The 13,778-nt window shown below is 39.2% G+C and overlaps 1 long non-coding RNA gene across 1 annotated transcript; it reads right to left on the bottom strand.

Moving 5' to 3' along the window:
* Window positions 1-98: 98 nt before the first annotated feature.
* On the bottom strand, window positions 99-8,106 carry LOC113527951 (uncharacterized). The gene is made up of 2 exons (XR_003402896.3): window positions 7,789-8,106; window positions 99-496 (listed from the first exon to the last, which is right to left on the bottom strand). It is a non-coding gene; the product is annotated as an uncharacterized LOC113527951 (long non-coding RNA).
* Between the last annotated feature and the right edge of the window lie 5,672 nt (window positions 8,107-13,778).

Consider the following 13,778-nt stretch of genomic DNA (forward strand, 5'->3'; position numbering starts at 1 on the left):
GACACACTGTAACAGCCAAAGAGACAGTGAACGCCTTGAAGCTTTGGACTCATTTCAGATAATCTCAGATCACAAGGAAACAGACGCAACAGACTCAATTTGACTTGGAGCCTTTTAGCTTTTATTGATGTCTCCGTTTTATTGATGTCACAGGACAAGTCACTGGCGCCAGCCCATAATTGGTAGGCTACATTCATATTGTCACATATTATTACATTCATAACTTAAATAAACTGCATATAGCCATGTCGCTCTGGATCCCAGCTGTGGAAGGTAGTGTACGTCTGGTGGCGTGCATCTGTGTGCGTGTGTGTGTGTGTGTGAGTGTGTGTGTGTGTGTGTGTGGCTGTGCACCTCTAAGGTATTATGTTGGCAAGACCAGGCCCCTGTTCCTGCTGAACTGAGCCAGCTGAAGAGAGACACTGATTATCAGCACAGCAGGCACAGGAGACTGGCCCACTGATACAGACCAGAGAGAGAGAAACACCAGCACACACTGTAACAGAGAGAGAGAGAGAGAGAGAGATAGAAAATCTGTGAGCTTCCACATTCACTGCACTAGAGAGAAACAGCTCCTGTCACTGTGTGTAGTTTTATTTAGTGATTAACAGAATTACAATGCAAAGCAGCCACATACAATTTACATTTAGAGTAAATTTTATTAGTACTTTATATTTCTTCACTTTTATGTATGTATATATATATATATATATATATATATATATATATATATATATATATATATACACACACACACACACGTATATATATGTATATACGTTTATTAATACGTTATATTTCTTCACTTTTATATTTGTGTGTGTAATTTTATAATTATATAACATTAATAACATTTCTGTTTATTATTATTATTATTATTATTTAATTATTTAATTTTTAGATTTTTATGCATTTGTTTTATTTTCCTTTTTATTGTCACAATAAAAGATTATGTTGTGATGGACACACACACACACACACACACACAATAAAATACATGTATAACAAATAAAATATCAATATAAAAAATATCAAAATAAAAAATCAAATCCAAATTAGTCCAAAAAAAAAAGACAATACACAATTAAATGCTGTGTGTACTGTTTTTTCATCATCCTGTCCTTTACTGTATATTGTGCTTGTGGTGTATTTTATTTCATTTTCTTCTTTTTGGTCTGCACTTGATTCATTGTGCCTCCCTGTATAGCACTATGAACAACTCCTCTTGTTTTTTTCTTTTATATGTGCTTTATAAACAGACATGACTAGATAACTGTTCACTCAGTTATAGGGAGAATTAAGAAGAATTGCAAGCCTTGCATCATATGGACGAATAGAGAACACCAGATACATTGGGATATATTTTACTCAGCACTGCAGAGAAGGAGACATCATATCAGAGATTGTAAACTAAGCACGCTCAGATCTTCGACCCATATGCATGCAAAAAAGCTGCACTCATTCTGTGAGACTTCGGCTCCGCACACTCATATATGAACTTGAATGTTGTATTATAGCTGTCTTCAGAAACCACACAAGAATAAAACAAGAACAAAACAAAAAAGTCTCAGTCTCCTAAAACCACACCTGATAGACACACACACACACACACACTGTCAGCCACTGAGACATACCATACACACCTACAGGAGTCTGGTCCAATAATAACACTTGAGTGTGAGAAAACATAGACGTGTGTACTTCAGGTGTGGTAGTCTGAAAGTACTAGTTAAGAAATATCCTGAGCATCTGACAGATTTTTGAGCAATGATAGCAGATCTACTCGGGCATTTGGTGAGGAGAGGCAAGAGGTCTGATATAAAATGAAGGATTACCAATAAGACCTGTTGTAATCGAGAAGTATTTATTTATTTGTTCACTTACTTGTATTACTTAATGACTTGCTTGCTTACTTATCATGGGCAAAATTATTTGTGTAAATATAAGTATACAAAATTTGTTTCATAGTACTATATCTTTGCTTTTTGTTGCACAACCAAAATATACAAAAAATATTTGCTTTGATTTTATTTCTGTACTTTTCAATAGACTGTGTTTCCATTCCGAAACCATTAAGCAAAAAAATGTGGCAGTGAATAGAAAAAACATCTTGAAGGTCATTTTTATATTTTTTAACACAGTTAAGGTCTATTTTTTATACATTTGTTGTTGGTTTATATATTTATACTCCGTTTTCCATTTCAAGGCAGTTTGGCAGCTCGGTGAATATTTCCTCAGGACTCTTTCCACTCCGGCTCTGGGTGTTTGGGCAGACAAACAGCTTTTGTGATCGACTGACTGATTTGACTGGGTTCTACAGTGCTTTGAAAGGAAAACTGAAGCATGACAGACTCTTACTAAAGACACTAGCTGAAACTGGTACACATGCACGAAATGAGACAGCAGACTGCTGATGTGCGAATTGACAGACACCACAGACACAATCCAACTTTGGAGTGAGATTTTTGGGTGAAACATCAGTCAGCAGTGTGACACTGAGTGTGCAAAAAAATGCACATGCAAGTAAATGTGATAATGTGTCAAAAGTAGAATTTTTAAGTCTTAAAGAAACTAACTCATATTATGGCTGAATAAAAAAAAAGCCATTTATAAAGTTACATTTTAGGTAGAAGAACTTTTTTTTTTTTTTTTTAATTTAACAGTCCTAGGAATTTTTGGTTCAAAGAACATTCCATCTGTAAAGCTTTTCTGGGAACGTTTTATATAAAATTTGTAAACGTCCCTACAACGGTGCTGCAACATAGGAATGTTAATGTTTCCATAATGTTTTTATCTTGGAGTGTTATGTGAACAATGTTCTAATAACATTGTGACGCAAACCCTTACTGTAGGAGATTTATTAAGAACACTGCAAAAACATTATTTTTGGAACATTACATCCTAAACTTCCTAGAACCTTTTGAATACTTGCTATCCGTTCTAATAATATATGCTATTAGCTGGGATGATGGGAGAGATAGGATATTATATTCAGAAATATGTTTAATAAAGTAGAAATCGAGATCAAGGTGATGGTTTGGGAGATGCTCATGGTCAGGCATGAATTACCCAGGATTACCTTCTTCCTGTCTGGACTCTTGTGCTGACCCTGGGGGGGCAGAACTTAACCACTGTGAACATGGAGGTTTAGTACACTGTTCACATGTGGTTAAGTCCTGCTACCACGGATCAAAGAGGCAATACTACATATTTTTCTGATATGCGTATATGCATTAATGTGTGTGTTTGTGCATAAAAGTGGCTTTTTGCATGCACATACTGGCTCGAGAGGGTGTGTCGGCGCCTTCCAGTATTCACGTGGGCACACACACATTCCAGCAGGATTAAGAGCCTGCATGTTTATGTGTAGTTGTGCGTGTGTGCGTCTGTCTGGGTCTGCGAGGGGAAGCGTGCACCGTCTGGGTCGCTTTCTTCATACCAGCCATTGGAAATCCCTGGCAATGTGATTCAGTCATTAAGGTTAAAAATCACTCTGCCAGGAATTCCCCTGGCCAGCAGCAGGTACAGTGGGGGAAAGAGGGGGAGGAGGGGTGCATGTGTACATGTGTGAGGTCATCCTAGCTGAAGCGCTGGTCTCCATTCGGCTCCTTATACCGCATTAAGATCATGTGAGTCTTGTCTTTGTCATGCAGTTGCAGATCATTGTGGTCGCTTCTTGTCCTCTTAGCGCTTTGCAGTGCCCAGGCTTCCTGTGACGTTATAAAAATAGCTTCTCAATGACAGGCCTACATGAGGTCAGACAGGAAGTACGAGTTGAGCTCTGTCTCAGGATCAGCTTGACTTTTCATTCAGGAGGGATCAACTTCTACTTTGAGATAACGAATCTCTCTGATGCCTGGTTACAAAAGGGACAGCAACGTCACATGCGTTTAGTTACTTCTACCAGCACAGCCTCGTGAGTACAAATGAATAAGAATTCACACAGGTTATGAACTGTCAAGGTTAAGGAGAGAGGCAGAGCTTCTCTTATACTTTATTCATAAACAAAATTATTAGCTGATTAGAATTGCTGCATATTTTGCATGTGAGATCACTCTTGCTTTGCTGGAGGGATACTGAGAGTATTGGACAAATTATATTTATTCAACTATTGCAAATAATAATAATAATAATAATAATAATTATTATTATTATTTCATCAACAATTATAGTTTATTCATAATTTATTTAATTCTTTCATTTATTTATATTATCCATTTTCAGTAACTGCTTTACTCTGGGGACTACTGGCAACACTGGGTACAAGGTGAAAGAATTGACCCTGAATGGGATGCCAGTCTATCACAGTGCACCAAGCACACACACATACACACACCCATTCACACCTGGGGGCAATTTAGCGTAACCAATCCACCTACCTGATTTTGGACAGTGGGAGGAAACCTGAAAATCCAGAGGAAACTCACATGAACATGGGGAGAACATGAGAAACTCCACATAGACAGTACCCTGAGTTCAGGATGGAACACAGGACACTACGCACTGCATCACCGTGCCAACCAATTATAGTTTACTGATGTGTAAAATCGAGTGAAATCACTTGAATTTCATTTAAGTACACATGAATTTTGCATGTGATCTCATGATTCGCTTATACGGATTTACATGCAATGAGACATTGCAGTTATCGTACAAAATATGTTCTCCAAATCATAATCATTTCCTGAAATAATAATAACTATTAAAAGTGTAATTAAAGCTAATCTATAATTGTAGTTTATTGATGTGTACATCATTTTTTCTTTGTACTGGGTTCTCATAATTAGCTGTTTGGTGCTTTATAAAAGAGATTATCTCTGAAGTAATCTTCTGATCTCAAACTCGATCTCGATCCCACACAGTCAGTTACACGAACATTCCAAGAGCAGGATCGCCCACATGGGGAACTCTCATCCCAAACAAACTGCTTCTCTTATGTGTGTGTGGGTGTGGGTGTGGGTGAGTGTGTGTATCCAACTATAACAGGCAAACTAGGAGTAAAATATGTCTGCCAAACTTCTTTCCCCCACTCACACTTACTGCTGCTACTGTCTAATGCTAAAAGTTGAATGACCCTAACCACTTAAATTTACAGCACTCAATCCACAGCTGAATATGGCAAGTGCAGTATGTGTGTGTGTGTGTATGTGTTTGTGTGATGTATGTGCCTCACTTTCTATGTCTATGCGAGAGAAGATTTTTGAGGGGAAGTGTGACTGGCTGTGAAGGGATAACTCGTTATCGCTCGCACACACTTTCACACACAAACACGCAACACAAGGCTGTTTAGCGAAAACCAGCACAATGTCAACCGTAAAAGAAAATTGGAACAACAAATAAAAACTGAAAAAATTGAATTTTTTTTTATAAACTTGTTTTTTTTTTAATATACCCTAAAATCTTAAAACCTTTTTCAGGAATTGCAGGAATTTTCACACTAAATGGCCTAGAGTGATGTAAAACCCAATATTGGAGGAGAACCGAGTAAAAAGATCATCTGAGGCAGTGACGCTATTTGAAAAAGAAGAGTAAATGCATTTTCCCAATTGCCTCAACCACTCTGAGCCATTTACCAAGCTTCCTCCACTCTTGATGGAGCAGAGATGAGTGAAGGGAGGATCCTGACACTTTATTCTCTCTCCCACTCACTCCATCATTAATATTTTCCATCAGATCTTTTCCCTCCTTTCCGCTTTCCTCTATTTGGTCGAAGTGGTTTTTAACACCAATGAGCTCAGTCTTTCCCTCTTGTGAATGACAGCTCATAGGGTGGTGTGGCAAAAGTGGTTCCACCTCTGAAGATGCCAGAGGAGAGAGAACATAGCAAGGGCTGAGGCAAAGGGACTTTTCCTCAGAACGGTGAGAGATTCACTTTCCGCACATGGTTCTATGGGCTCTTAGTCCTACGCCTTGCTGCTTGGGCTGATAGACACACCTTAATTCATGTATATATATCTTTAAGTAAAGCCTTGCAATGCACCATTTTAGAATTTAGCAACGGCAAAAGAAATTGTACAAAAATTGAGAATTGATCAGTCTACTTTTATAAAAATATCACCGCTATCGTCTATGTCTACAGTGTGTCATTGTGGGTGCCTGAGTGTGTGGGCCTACAGAAATATATATATATATGTGTGTGAGAGAGAAAGAGAGACAGAAACAGAGAGAAAGAGAGCACAAGAGAGTGAGAGAGAGACAGAGAATAATGGCTGTTTCCCCAGTGGAGAGTTGAAACAGCTGGGTCCTCTTCTCCACACACTTTAGATATGCTTCTCCCCTTTGTGTATGTGTGTGTTGCACAGAAGCTGATTAACAGTACACACCCTGTCCAAACCATCTCTTTTTTTCAATTTATGTTCCTCTTTTTGTGTACACACATGGCTGGTTAAAGTTGACATGTTTGATTTTGTTGCAAGATTTTGTGTGGACGCTTATTTTTATGGGTTAATAACTTGAAAATTTACTGAAAACGATTTGGAGGCTGATTACAACATAGTGAAACTCCTGCTGAGGAATTTATGGGTAAAGGCTATTTAAAAAGTTTGTTATTTCCCAGCTGTAAATATCCAGGAGGTTATACTTATGACTCAACAAAACTAGCCAAAGGGTGCAACTACCGGCATTCTTGCCGCTGTACGTGACAGTGAGTGAAGTTGATCCTTTTTGCCTAAACACTTTATTCTCTCAGATACAAATAAAGTCAAATAAAGTCAAATCCAATTCCATTTAATAAGCTGCTTTTTAAAGCACATTTTTTACATGCTTTGAGGTGGTAAAAAGTTTGGTCTGAAAGAAACGTGAAAAATGAGGTTTAGATCAAGGATGTTGCCTTTACTCCGTGTGTGTGTGTGTGTGTATAAGCATGTGTAAGTGTGTGTAAACCAAACTCCCAGCTGTAACCCGTTGCTTCAACAGATCATAAAGCCATGGATGTGTCAGGGGTCGAGCTGTCCCCACTCACACACGCACACACACACACACACACACACACACATACACACTCTGCACTTGTTCCGCTAGCACACTCTTTCCTGGTTCTTGTCCTTGTCCTCAGCTAGCGTAAAGCGACAAGAGTGACAGGTTTAAGGCCAGAACTCTTGCCTTTTTTCGTCCCTCACACTCCTTCTCTTCATGCAGTAACACCCTGGTCTTTAATAAGCACAACATAAGAAAAATAATCTCCCTAATGGATTTTTCTCCTCTATCCTATCCCTCCAGAGTGGGACCTTGGGCATATTTTTCTCACTCCTACTTCATGTCCCTTTCTTCCGAGTTGTTTAGGCTGTGCGGCATCTGGCTCGGCCTTACGAGCCCCAAGAACAATGAGTGGAATGTTTCAGCGCTCTGTGTGGCTTTGCAGCCCACTCTTCCAGAACTTTTTACGACCTCCGCTTCGCCCGGCCAAAAACGCACGTCTGGCTGACAGACGTCAGTGCTCGCACAAAGACAGACCCACGCTATCAGACAGACAGAAATCCCATTCAGAGGACCTATTTACAGATGACCTTTCTGTCAGACGGGACTTCATGGGCACCGCGGACTCTGGTGATTCCTTCGCACCTAATCTCAGTGCTCATGCATGCATGACCAACTAAGGACAAACCATCCTGAAAAGGCCGGCCTCCCTTCTAACAAACATCCCCATCACACACCCAGCGAGTCTACTTCGAGAGCATAAGCGCCACACAGACATTTTAATGTAAACAAGAACTCCAGCGAAACGCCAGAAGTCGTCTCCAGACCCGAACTTAACTTTAAAGTTTTAAAAGAGGAGGCTCAAATGCTTACCTGTTACTTTTTTGCACTTTTTCCCACTCTCCCTTCCTAAAACTCAGAGACTGAGAGAATCCTGAAGATTGCAGTTAGTCTTCAGAGGGAGCGCCCGGCAGCCTCGCAGACACCATGTGTGTGAGTGTGTGAAAGAGAGAGAGAGAGTGTCTGAGAGCCAGACGGGGTTAGAGTGAGGGTGTGAGTGAGTGAACGAGTGCGCACGGGGAAGGGAATTCCGATTTGTATAACGTCAGAAGCCCAGTCACCCCTCCTCCCTCCCTCCACTCCCCGGCAGTGTGGAGTACAGGAAGAGGCAGGGTGCAATTACACCGCAGTGCTGCTAATAAAAGAGCAAGCCTGTTTCCCCTCTTTCAGGCAGCAGACGGCAGGCAATAACACACTCACACGACGTATCCAGCCTTTTATTTTCCCTGTTTGATGAGCTGTTCCAGCTACTCATTTGCTTCTCAGTCTAGCCAGTCTGTATATATATATATGTGTGTGTGTGTGTCTGTCTGTGTGTGTGTGTGTGTGTGTGTGTGCGTGTGTTTGATCTTCCAAAACTGCATTTGGTCCTATTTGTCAAACCAAATCTTTAATGATGCACATGGATATAAAATCAATTTGCTCCTAGGAGGTGAATTACAGGGCTTGGAGTTTGAGGGAATCTGAGCTCTCTTATTAATACTTTAACCGCCTTGAAACAAAGTAAAAACAACACATTTGGAAAGGGAGGCATGGTTCTTAAAACTTCAACACTCTAAATATATTATAGTAAAATAGTAAAAATATATTTGTCTTGTAAATTATACTTCCAAACGTCCCTAATATCAGGCCATTCGTTCATTAAGAGTGAACAGAAAAGCTAGCAAACCTTTTGCATATTAGCTAGCTAGTTTAGTCTTGTAATTTAAAATTAAAAATGTATTAACTGCCCAACAATTTTATTTGCTCCACCAATGGAGTTGTGTAAAAGTTGTATAAAGTTGAATAAACACTGGCTAGTTGCTAATGTTAATTAGCTAACATTAGCTAGTTATCTTATCTAGCATGCTAATGGTCTAATATCAGATCCTTGTACACTGAAGCACACATCTGTGTTATTGTATGTAGCTAGGAACCCAGGACACATGAACGATACAAAATGTGACTTTATCCAGCAGCAGGTTTCCTCACACACACACACACACACACACACACTTCACTTCAGCTGTTGTTATGAAGCGAGCTCGCCTTCAGCGGCTCTCTAAAGCGATTTGTGCAGATCAGGTTTTGAGAGTCTTGCTAGGCCTTATGAGAAGACTACTTAAACCCTGCACCTGTCTACTGTTGACAAGACACACAAACACACACACACAAACATCCAGTGCTGAAGGCCCCAAGGGGAAGCTGCTCTTTACCGACAGAGCTATTAGACGCTTTACGACTTCCAGTGCCTCGCCTCCTCTCTCCTCGTCCCCTCCTTTCTTCTCTCCTCCACTCAGAATGCTCGCGCTCTTGGTGAGAACAGGGCCTCTCAGACGTCTACGCCCATCTAAGTGCTGTACACACGTCACACATTCTTCTTCCCAGCACACACATATACACACGCACACACACATAATGTCTCCTAGCAACCCACACAAATGCACATGTAAGCAGAATGATCTGGGAACTTCTGAAATTTGATTAAGAGTTTATTTATCTGTGATACTGAAACTGTCTAATAACCTTTGTTCAGTCCTTTGGGTGCATGTGCGTGTGTGTGTGTGTGTGTGTGACTTAGAGACTGTTTAGTGCCATAAGAAGCCAGATGCATGCTGTAGTATTAGATGACTCATATTGGATTTAGATTTGTTACATACAGAAGACTTAATATTATGCTATATTGTTTGTGTTGACAGGTCAGAATGTTACTCTTGGCAGATATGATGTTGTGGACATCGGTTACACACCATTACTTTGGATCATGGAGTTAAGAAAATCTTTCTTGAGTGTGAGCTCCATATTTACATCATACCTATTATGTATGGATTTTGACCTTGAAAATTTTGACCTTGTGTGGGCAATTGGTTGGTGCCCATGAGGTAAAATGCTCTTTTACAAACACTGAAGTTTTTATTTAAAAAATAAATAAATAAATAAATAAATAAATAAATAAATTTAAAGGGCCAAAAGTTTGTGTCTTGGTTACTGAGTTTAGGTTAGGGTTAGATTTAGGTGTAGGCATAACGTTAATTAGCTGCATTAATAATTATGTCAATGGTCCTCATACGGGTAGTAAGGCAAACACATGCGCGCGCGCGTGTGTGTGTGTGTGTGTGTGTGCCTGTCTGTCTGTCTGTCTGTCTGTGTGTGATAATTAAGGGATTATACAAGCAAATAATAATGTATGAAGCCAAACGTTCACAGTCCTGTTTGACACATATGCTCTATTTGGGATTACAGTGTGTAAGGCAACATATGTGTAAAAACTGTGTGTGTGAGTGTGTGTTTGTGTGTGTGTGTGTGTGTGTGTGTATGTGTGTGTGTGCGTGTGCGTGTGTGTATGTCATGTGCGGTGTCAGTATGACTGTGTGTCTCAGACTCTGACTCATACTGCTATAACTGACTCTAATCTCAGCCTCAGGCCCCTAAAAAAATCCAGTTTGGTTGTCATGACAGCAGGGATCTAATTATACAAGCATTCCTAAGAGGAAACAGGTTCTCTCTCTCTCTCTCTCTCTGTCTCTCTCTCCTAATTCAATACCAGCACAATCAGTACCTATATCTGTTTTCCCACAGTAGTCACAATAGCACGGCAGTGCTATAACCTCTGATACTCCTTCACATTTCCAAACCCTAAGGGTAATAATCCAGTAACATGATAAAGAAACAGTGCCAAGGTGATTAACCTGAGTGCCAAAAGAGTGAAAAGTGGAAGTGTAAAACCTTGAATAGTTCTCCGGAATTAAACAATAGTTGACATGGTAATAGACTGTTAGTGGTAAATATAAAGGACGATCCTGGGCCATTAAAAAAAAATATTTAAACTAATCGTAAGCTATTACACAGAGAGCCTGGGAGACTTGTTTAATCTAATTACTGATGCTCAAGTTGACTTCAGAAAATGTGATATCCTTGTGAAGTAGGTATATGTCTGTGAAATAAACCAACAATTGACTGAGCGATTGAAAATAACACCTTCAATGCACACTTTCATAATATGTGTAGTTGAATGTGAACTACATATTCAACTATATTGTAACTACTGAGGATATTTTCACTGTTTGAGAAGAATTACAGCAGTAAAATTTATGTAAATACACACATGTATGACAGATTTGGCTCGTATAAGTACACAAGTGTACTATAATATTTTAAAGTCTAGCTTTTATATCATTTGTGTATCATGTTTGTGTTGTAAGATGCAAAGCCAACAAAACCAGTATAATTTATCAGGAATGATAAATTATTTGAAAATCTGCAGTAATACAATTGTAGTAACAAATGTAATACAAATGTAATACAAATGTGAGTGCCCTTAACTTGTTAAACGTGAGTGAGAATGTCCTGTAAAAAAAAAAACAAAACAGTCATGATACACTGAGGTGGGTGAAGTTAATATACATATTTGGGTGTAACGTGCTGTAACAGTCCATGTAACAGTGCATTCTACTCAGTAGTTATATTATAGCTGTTTGTGTAACTTTCTAACACTATGTGTAACTACCTATGTCTTAGAAAAACAGTTATAATACTGTAAGAATTGTAACTACATTGTAAGTACACTGCACTGCGCAGAGCTCATGGGAGTGTGTAGCAAAAATAGAGTGAGAGATTCTCAGATTATAACTGAATTTATACTTGTACCAATTGTATAGCACTAAACCTTTGTTACAAATAAAGGTAAGGTAAGATCTTTTGTCATCTCTTGAAAACGCAAACCTCTGATTCCCAGCCGTTTTGAGCGCCTCCATCTAGGAGCCCTGGATAATCAGTTCCACAGCTCCACAACATAGAACATGTCTAGTAGAATATTAGTTTTTTTTTTTTTTTTTTACACTATTTTCTACATTCCTAGATTTAAGGATAGTGCTGTCCAGAATGAGGCATATTAAAAAAAAAAGAATCTCTTTTTTTGGTAGAGGAAGATAATTTCTTCTGTTGATATATAATAGTACATTTACAGTGAGTCATATTGATGAAATTCCTTGATTTCTATTTCAAAGGAATAGCTTTCTTGTACATTTTTTTTGTTTGTTGTGTTTGCAGTTATTGCGATGTTGTCTTCAACCTAGAAACTATTAAATCCAGTATTTCCAAACGAAGAATGGTTTAATTTATACCACAAGATCACAAAATTCCAAAATTTACTGTGTGAACCTACACAGAGCAGCAGGTATTCTGTGCATGTGTGTGTGTGTGTGTGTGTGGCAGAGGGGCCTTACACCACGTAGACCACTACTGCTCCAGAACCATGTGGCTTTCTTACACACACAGAGGGCTGAGGCCCAGACTGGGTCCAGTTGCTCTCTTTGAGCTCAGTATTATGGGTTTGTCCTCTCTCTCTCTCTCTCTCTCCCTCTCTCTCTCTCTCTCTCTCTCTCTTCTAACTCCCCTTCTTCCTCTGGTATTTATGTGTTGGCAGTTGCTATGGATACAAGACATACAAACATTGTGGCAGCAGGCAGGAAGTGTGTTGGAACCACAATGGCGTCACTGCGGCTCTTGCGCTGCGACTCCTCATCCAGGTTCTGTGCTATTATCGTTAAGCCTTACGCACCCGGCGCACTTTTCTGTGTTATTGGTGTTAGTATTGCTTTTTCAGCTGCGCTGCTCCCTCTATCTTCCATTCCTCCACGCGTTTGCTGTGCCTGTGCTTGAAGCATGGAACACTGGCTGAAATGTCTTGGCTTGGGAGTGTTTTTGTTGGTACCTCTGTGTGTGTGTGTGAGTGTGTGTGTCTGTGTGTGTGTACCGGGGCACAGTGGTTAATTCCTGTCTCCCAGAGCATTATTAATTTTCAGTAGTCCATGTCTCACTTGAGTAACTGAGCAAGTGTGTGTGTGTGTGTGTGTGTGTGTGTGTGTGTGTGTGGCCCTATTGCACTGTGTTACATCAGACTCCAGTAATACTGTTTATACATCATTCTTTTTTTCCTTCTCTTTTTTCATGGCTGGAGTCTAAATATACCCTACTGGAATAAACCCTTGAGAACAGACCTCCCTCTCCCCTCTTTGGCTAAATATATCCAACTCAGACCACCTCACCCACTCCCCACTCCACTCTTTTCCTCCCTGTGTCTCCCAGCCTGGTCCCTCTCTCCTCCTCTTTTATCCCTCGCTCGCTCTCCTGCCTTCCCTCATTTAACAGTGGTAATTAAATTAAAGAGAGGCCTCTGTGAGATAAAGCTCTCATCCTGTCACGTAATGTAAAATTAACCTCTCCTAGACAGAGATAAAACTGCTAACACTGCTACACGCCACAGTAAAACAAGAACGACCGTTCTGTAATATTCGGATCAAAATAAAATATTAGCATGGAGCAAAGACCTTACAAAAAATATTATTAATATTTATGCATTTATATTAAATCATTTCATTCTTAATTCTCTGACATCTCCTAAAGATGTTCATTGGAATAAAAAATAGAGAAATAATATGTTTTAAGACATTCATAAATTGCAATATTTTCTCAGAATTATATTGATTTTGTAATTTAAACTGTTGCTTGGCTCAGCCTGGAAAACTCTTGAATCCATATTTTGCCATTATTTCCACTGCCAAGTGATCGTACCGTGACGAGTTACAAATTTATGCCCTTGCCATGCTGTGCAATGGAGAGCAATTTAACAATTTCCATTACAATTCTAACATCAACTGGTTAAAAAGCATTTAAAAAAATTACGATAAAAGTACAAATCCTGTGTACATTTAAAATATTACATTAATAAATATTAATAGATATGATTTTTTTAAATTACATTTGAACCCTTTTTATTTATGATCCATATGGGCCATATTCAGAGTTGGCGAATGTCATTCCAT

This window comes from Pangasianodon hypophthalmus, chromosome 13, assembly GCF_027358585.1.
Source record: "Pangasianodon hypophthalmus isolate fPanHyp1 chromosome 13, fPanHyp1.pri, whole genome shotgun sequence".
Taxonomy (NCBI): Eukaryota; Metazoa; Chordata; class Actinopteri; order Siluriformes; family Pangasiidae; genus Pangasianodon; species Pangasianodon hypophthalmus.